This window comes from Mustela nigripes, chromosome 10 (genome assembly GCF_022355385.1).
Source record: "Mustela nigripes isolate SB6536 chromosome 10, MUSNIG.SB6536, whole genome shotgun sequence".
Classification (NCBI taxonomy): domain Eukaryota; kingdom Metazoa; phylum Chordata; class Mammalia; order Carnivora; family Mustelidae; genus Mustela; species Mustela nigripes.
In genome coordinates this window covers 32347086-32353322 of record NC_081566.1, presented here as the reverse complement: position 1 = coordinate 32353322, position 6237 = coordinate 32347086, and positions in this window count along the sequence as shown.

Here is a 6237-nt window from a genome sequence, read left to right as displayed (position 1 = left end):
TGGACTTGTAGTTTCGCCTTCTGTTCCGTGGGTTATAATCCATTACAATTGGTGTGGACATGTATACACACACAGCATCTAAATTTTATTTCTGCATCCACGTACTGAAAATCATGAATTCATATGATACCTCTGATTCCAGTCTGACACCACAAGATACCTTCTCGCTTTCTCCCTCTCTGTAGTTGTAACTCCTCAGAGCGAGACGTGTGGCTCCCATTATCCTCAGTGAAACAAGCCATAATTGGTACAGATTTTCTTCTACTTGAACTTACTTAAAATTGCTTATTAAAAAAGTAAAATCATTTTTGGGGTAGTCCTGCTGAATATTTAAATAGGCATTTTTATTTCTCTCTTTACTCCACATAGAAGTTCATTCCATATACAGCTTGGTTCCTAAAGTTCTGAAAATTGAGGTGACCGTCAAGATGGCTGAACCCATGCTACATGGACTTTTTATAGTCATAGAGTATCCTTTGTTTATTGGCCTACTTGTGCTCTTGTTTACCATAGAGCCTGTAGATGATGAGAAAAATGAGTTCACTTGCCTAGTTCAGAGACAGGAGGAAAAAGGGGACCCCTTCTTTTGTTTCCATGTTCATTTCCCTGTGCATTATAGCTGATTTCATCGCTTTCATTACAACTGTTCACGAGACTCCCAGATCTCCAACTTCTCTGGATCTGTACACAGGTGTGAACCTGGATTTCAAGTCCATGATGTAGCCGCAGGAAGTCTACATTGTATTTAGCATCCCTGGTGATTGTAGTGCTGGCTTGTAGCCAGCCAACTGCTTCTTGCCTGTAAAAACACTGAGGATTTCAAATGTGAACAAGTACTGCTTCTGTTCTTGGCTTAGCACCTGCACAAGAAGGTAAGCCTCAGCAGTTGGCCCTGGCTTCTGAATTGATTGCAAAAAGTTGATTCTCTGGAATGAATGGTTTCATTAAGAGGATGCCTTAACACCAGGGCGCTCTCATACACAAAATAAGGGAGAGAAGAGAGTCTACTGGACTATGGATAATAATGCCTGAGCTGGAATTACATACTATTTTGATACTTCTTTTTTTCTTTTTCTTCAATATTTTATTCATTCATTTGTCAAGAGACAGAGGGCGCAAGCGAGCACAAGGAGGGGGAACAGCAGGCAGAGGGAGAAGCAGGCTTCCTGCTGACCAAGGAACCTGACAGGGGACTCGATCCCAGGACACTGGGATCATGACCTAAGCTGAAGGCAGATGTTTAACTGACAGAGCCACCCAAGCATCCCTATCTTGATATTTCTTTACATTTACAAGGCTCATTTACAGTAAGCAAGTGCCTAGCTGGTGCTTATAGAAATGGTCCTAATCATCCAAATGATCCTAATCCTGGGAAGAGGTAGAATTATAAGATAGGGAAAGGAACTTATCCAGAATAAGACTTAAAAGTTTTCCTTCCCTATAGTAATAACAACTAGATTAGCACTTTTTTTTTTTTTTTGAGGGAAAAAAAGCTTTGAATCATGAATGCTTCGTACAGCTGGCCGCACCATATGCAATATTCAAAAACAAGAACTAGCTAATCATAGAGAACAAGTAGCTAAACAGCCCTCTGCTGGCTTCCAAAGGGCTTATAATTGGTGCAGATGGTCCCGGCGGGATGGGGAGTGTGTCCCTGCTGACTCCTTGCACCCCAGAGGGCCAGAGGGGCTCACGAAGGCTCTTGGCCCTGATCGTGCCCTCGTGGGAACGAGGAGCTCTAGGCTGCTGCGGGTGGAGGGCCGAGGCAGGTGGTGCGGGAGCCTGCTGGCTGCCTTCTGCCCAGCCTTCCCAAGGCCACATGAGCAGATTTGGGCTGCAGAGTTCCGATTTGATGAGTCGAGGGCCTCAAGATGAGAGAAGGCCTGGGGTGAGAGAATAGGAGTTGGAAGTTTCTTTATCTGAAGAGCTTCGTCGTGGAACCTGCAGGTGGCCGTGAGGGGCCAGCAGCTTGCCAAAGACAAGAGGACTGGAAACGCATCGACTTCACCTTTCAGGGCGCACCCTCTGAGGGGGCACAGCCTTCGCAGCTAGCCTCCCCTGCTTCCAACCCCTGTCCTTCCAGTCTCTTCCCCAACTTCTCTGTCTTTAAAGACTTACGGTCGTGATCTTTATTGTGTTTTCTGCTCCAAGCTTATTTTAAAAAGCTTTTCTGGAAGCCTAGCTAAATAGAATTGTGAGCAAATTTCAGTCAGCTTTTAATTCGAGTCCGTGAATTGGGAGTACAGACACAGATAATCCAAAGTTAGTGCAGTCTTCGGAAGGCAAAAGAAAGAGGAGAGCTCTCTCGTTTCCTCTGGGCCTGTCCACTCCCTCTCCGGTGAACCCCACCATGTTCGGCTGACGGAGGAAAGTGTTTCTAAAAACTTCCAGTTCTTCCTCCTATACCATATGCTCTAATCAGAGTTGCAATAAAATTCTCGGCATTTTCTATCCTGTTTCTGAAACTGAACACGTGGTTCTGTCCCCTCATCAAGTTTGCTTTGTTTCTGTTTCCCTTCTGTGAGGACTCTGCTTTCTTCAGATGTGAGGAGGAGTCTCCTCTGCTCACCTTGCATGCATTGCAATGTAATTCCTGGGTTCCTCTTACCTACCTCCCTGGCCACAGCGCCATGATTTCTGTGGGAGGTGAGGGTGCGAGAAAGAACAGAGCTCCAGGCTGGCCCTCTCAATAGTGAGGGCCGTGGGCTCCACAAAGGAGTCAGCGCTCATTCGCCCCACACAGAGAAACCCGCTGCTGGTGGGCAGCTCTCCCCAGGTGTCCCCCTCGCTGTTGAGGACGAACAGCTGCACTTGCTTGTCCTCATGACAGCCCCTCACGCAGGCCAGGAATGACACATTCCGAGGCTGCTCCTGGAAGACCAGCGGGCGTGGTCTTCAGTCTTGGGCCTCTGCAGCTGCCTGTGACTAGGTGGGACCCAGCTGCGGCTGACAGAGAGAGGGAAGGCAGTTTTGCCAGTTGGCTGATTTGGAAGTTGCCCTGAATTCTTGCCCATCTGTTCTCCCAACTGAGCCAGGGCCAAAGCTGTCTATCTCTTGCCAACCCAGGGAATGACACGTAGACCAGTGTCCTGCAGCCCGTCTCCCGGGCCAGTGGGACTCCCTGCAGAGAGATGGCCCTGGGCCCACAGCTGGTGTTGGCCCACAGACATGCATGCGTTCCTGCTTTTTGCGTTCTCCCTCATTTTTCAAAGCTGGCCCTGAGCGGGACGCTGAGACGGGCATCACCCCTGACCTACTGGGGCTTTGCATGGGACCTCTGGAAAAGGGACCTCTGCCCCTTTTCAGCCTTCTCCTCTTTATAAATCCCACTGTCCTGACACAGGGGAATGAGAGGCAGTGGAAGAAGCTGCCGTTTGCCCTGAAATCTCCTTCTCCTTAACAGGACCCTGAGCTTTACTGGGGTGACAGAATGACCGGCTAAAACGACATTTCCCAGTCCCCCTTGCAGGTGTGGCCAGGGATATGAGCACTAACCACTGCTCATTTGAGGAGAGGTTTTTTTTTTTTTTTTTTTTTTTTTTTTTTAATGATTTTTATTTGAGCATGAGGAGAGCATGAGCAGAAGAAGGGGCAGAGGGAGAGGGAGAAGTAGGCTCCCTGCTGAGCAGGGAAGGGGTAGATGAGGGGGGTGCTCTATGCCGGGAATCTGGGATCATGACCTGAGCCTAAGGCAGATGCTTAACCGAATGAGCCACCCAGGCGCCCCATGAGGAAAGCTCTTTGAGAGGAACACCCCAATGTCTCTTAATCTTCCCTTTTGCCTCCTGGAACACAGAAGTGATGGCTGAAGCTCTTGAGGGTGGCATTTTGCACAGATGATGGTGGAGGAGAAAGAGTGGCCTGCTTTCCTGGTCATACTCTGAAGGTGCCGTACCAGTCATATGTGGCCTCCCTTTCCACTTTTTTTTTTTTTTTTTAAGATTTATTTATTTAGTTGACAGAAATAGAGAGATCACAAGTAGGCAGAGAGGCAGGCAGAGAGAGAGAGATGGGGAAGCAGGCTCCCCTGCTAAGCAGGGAGCCCGATGCGGGGCTCAAACCAAGGACCCTGGGGCTTGAACCAAGGACCCTGAGATCATGACCTGAGCTGAAGGCAGAGAGAGGCTTAACCCACTGAGCCACCCAGGTGCCCCCTCCCTTTGCACTTTTAGGTGAAAACCTAAATCTAATTTGTTTAAGCTTCTGAGTCCAGGCCTCTTCTTTTATTAGCAATTCCTAACTGATACAGAGGACAAAAATGGGATCACAGAGTCCTCAAGTCTAGAGACTTTGCCCCTTCTTTCTTCTGTTCTCTGTAGGATCCGACATAGGATCTGTACTTCAGGGTCAATTCCTGACTATTGATGACAGTGGGGAGAGAGCACTGGGGTGCTGTGACATGCCGTCCACACTGGGTCCAGAAGAATGAAGGAGGACATGAGTCTTCTGGCATTTAGTGGAAACTGAGAGTAGCAAAACAATAATTGTCAGGAAATCAGACTTCAACTCTCTGAAAGCTGGTGACCATCTGCTTTTTATGTGTTCTGCCATGTTTCGAGGTAACGAATCCAGATCCCCAGTTGGGTGGGAACTCAAAGGTCTTGTGATCCATTCTGCCACTTGCCTTGTCATCTGTCTATCTTCTCGGAGAGGCGGTCTGCAGCCTCTGTGCAAATGCTTTCAAGGAGGAGGTACTTCTCACTATGGCTTTTATGATGAGTTCTGATGCAAAACAGAAGAATTCATGAAGCTTCCATCCATCAGTCCTGGTTCCATTTCCGTGTTACACAGTACAAGATTTTCTTCCACTTGTTAATCTTCTATTTGAAGACATCCGCCTTGTCCTCTCCAAGACTTCGTAGTTCCAAATCATTCTTCATTCCTTCAATAGTTTTTTTTTCCTTCAAAAGAAAGTGTTGTACTTTCAGTTTTGATTTAAAAAAAAAAACAAAAACCCATGTGAATCCAGTAAAAATAGGTAGAACAGTGAAAAACAATATAAAATCAAAACCATACCTTCTTGGTGATAACTTATTACTACCTTGGTATGTTTCCTCCTAGATTGTTTTCTGAAAGATTATTTATAGCCAGCAGTTTCTATAAAGTGACCTTTGCACTGAAAGGGTTTTTTATTTTTTGTTTTGTTTTTATAATCTGCTTAGCACAGTGCCTGACATATCATACTACAAGGTGACAGTTTTTTGGAGCTCTTATTATTTGCCCAAACTCTTCTAAACTCTTTTCGTGTATGAAGTTCAGTTAATTCTCATATACCTGTTTGAAGTGTAGGCACCATTATTTTCCCTGTTGTTGTTTTTTACTTTTTTATTTTTTTAAAAGATGTTTATTTATTTATTTATTTAACAGAGATCACAAGTAGGCAGAGAGTCAGGCAGAGAGAGGGGTGGGGAAGCAGGCTCCCCGCTGAGCAGAGAGCCTGATGCAGGGCTCGATCCCAGGACTCTGAGATCATGACCCGAGCCAAAGGCAGAGGCCTTAACCCACTGAGCCACCCAGGCGCCCCCCGTTGTCGTTTTTTAAAGATTTTATTTATTTGGCAGTGTGAGAGAGAGAATATAAGCTGGCGGAGTTGCAGGCAGAGGGAGAGGGAGAAGCAGGCTCCCGCTGAGGAGAGAGCCTGACGTGGGGCTGGATCCCAGAAAACTGGGATCATGTCCTAAGCCAAAGGCAGCTGCTTAACTGACTAAACCACCCAGGCCCCTTCTCTGTTGTTTTGTGAAGGAATTCGGAGTTTGGAGATGTAAAGTGACTTGCTTAGTCAGTAACTCAGCTAGGATCTGAACCCAGGTAGTGTGATCCCAAAACTTACATTGTTTTTCACTACAGATCTTCCTTGACTTAGAATGGAGTTATATCCTGGTAAACCCATCATAAGTTGAAAGTTCTTTAATTAAAAATGCATTTAATACACTTACGCTATCAAATATCATAGCCAAAGATATAGTCTATCTTAAATGTGCTCAGAACACTTATATTAGCCTGCATTGGCAAAATCACGTGACCGAAAGCCCATTTTATAATAAAGTGCTGGATGTCACATGTAACTGAGTAGTGTACTGAAGAGCAGCATAGTTGTGTGGGTATAGAATGGTCCATAAGTATATGGGCTGTTTACCCTTGTGATCGTGTGGCTGACTGGGAGTTGTGGCTTGGTGCCACTGCCCCACATCACAACTGGGTATCATACCATAGATCGGTAACTCAGAAAAAGATCAA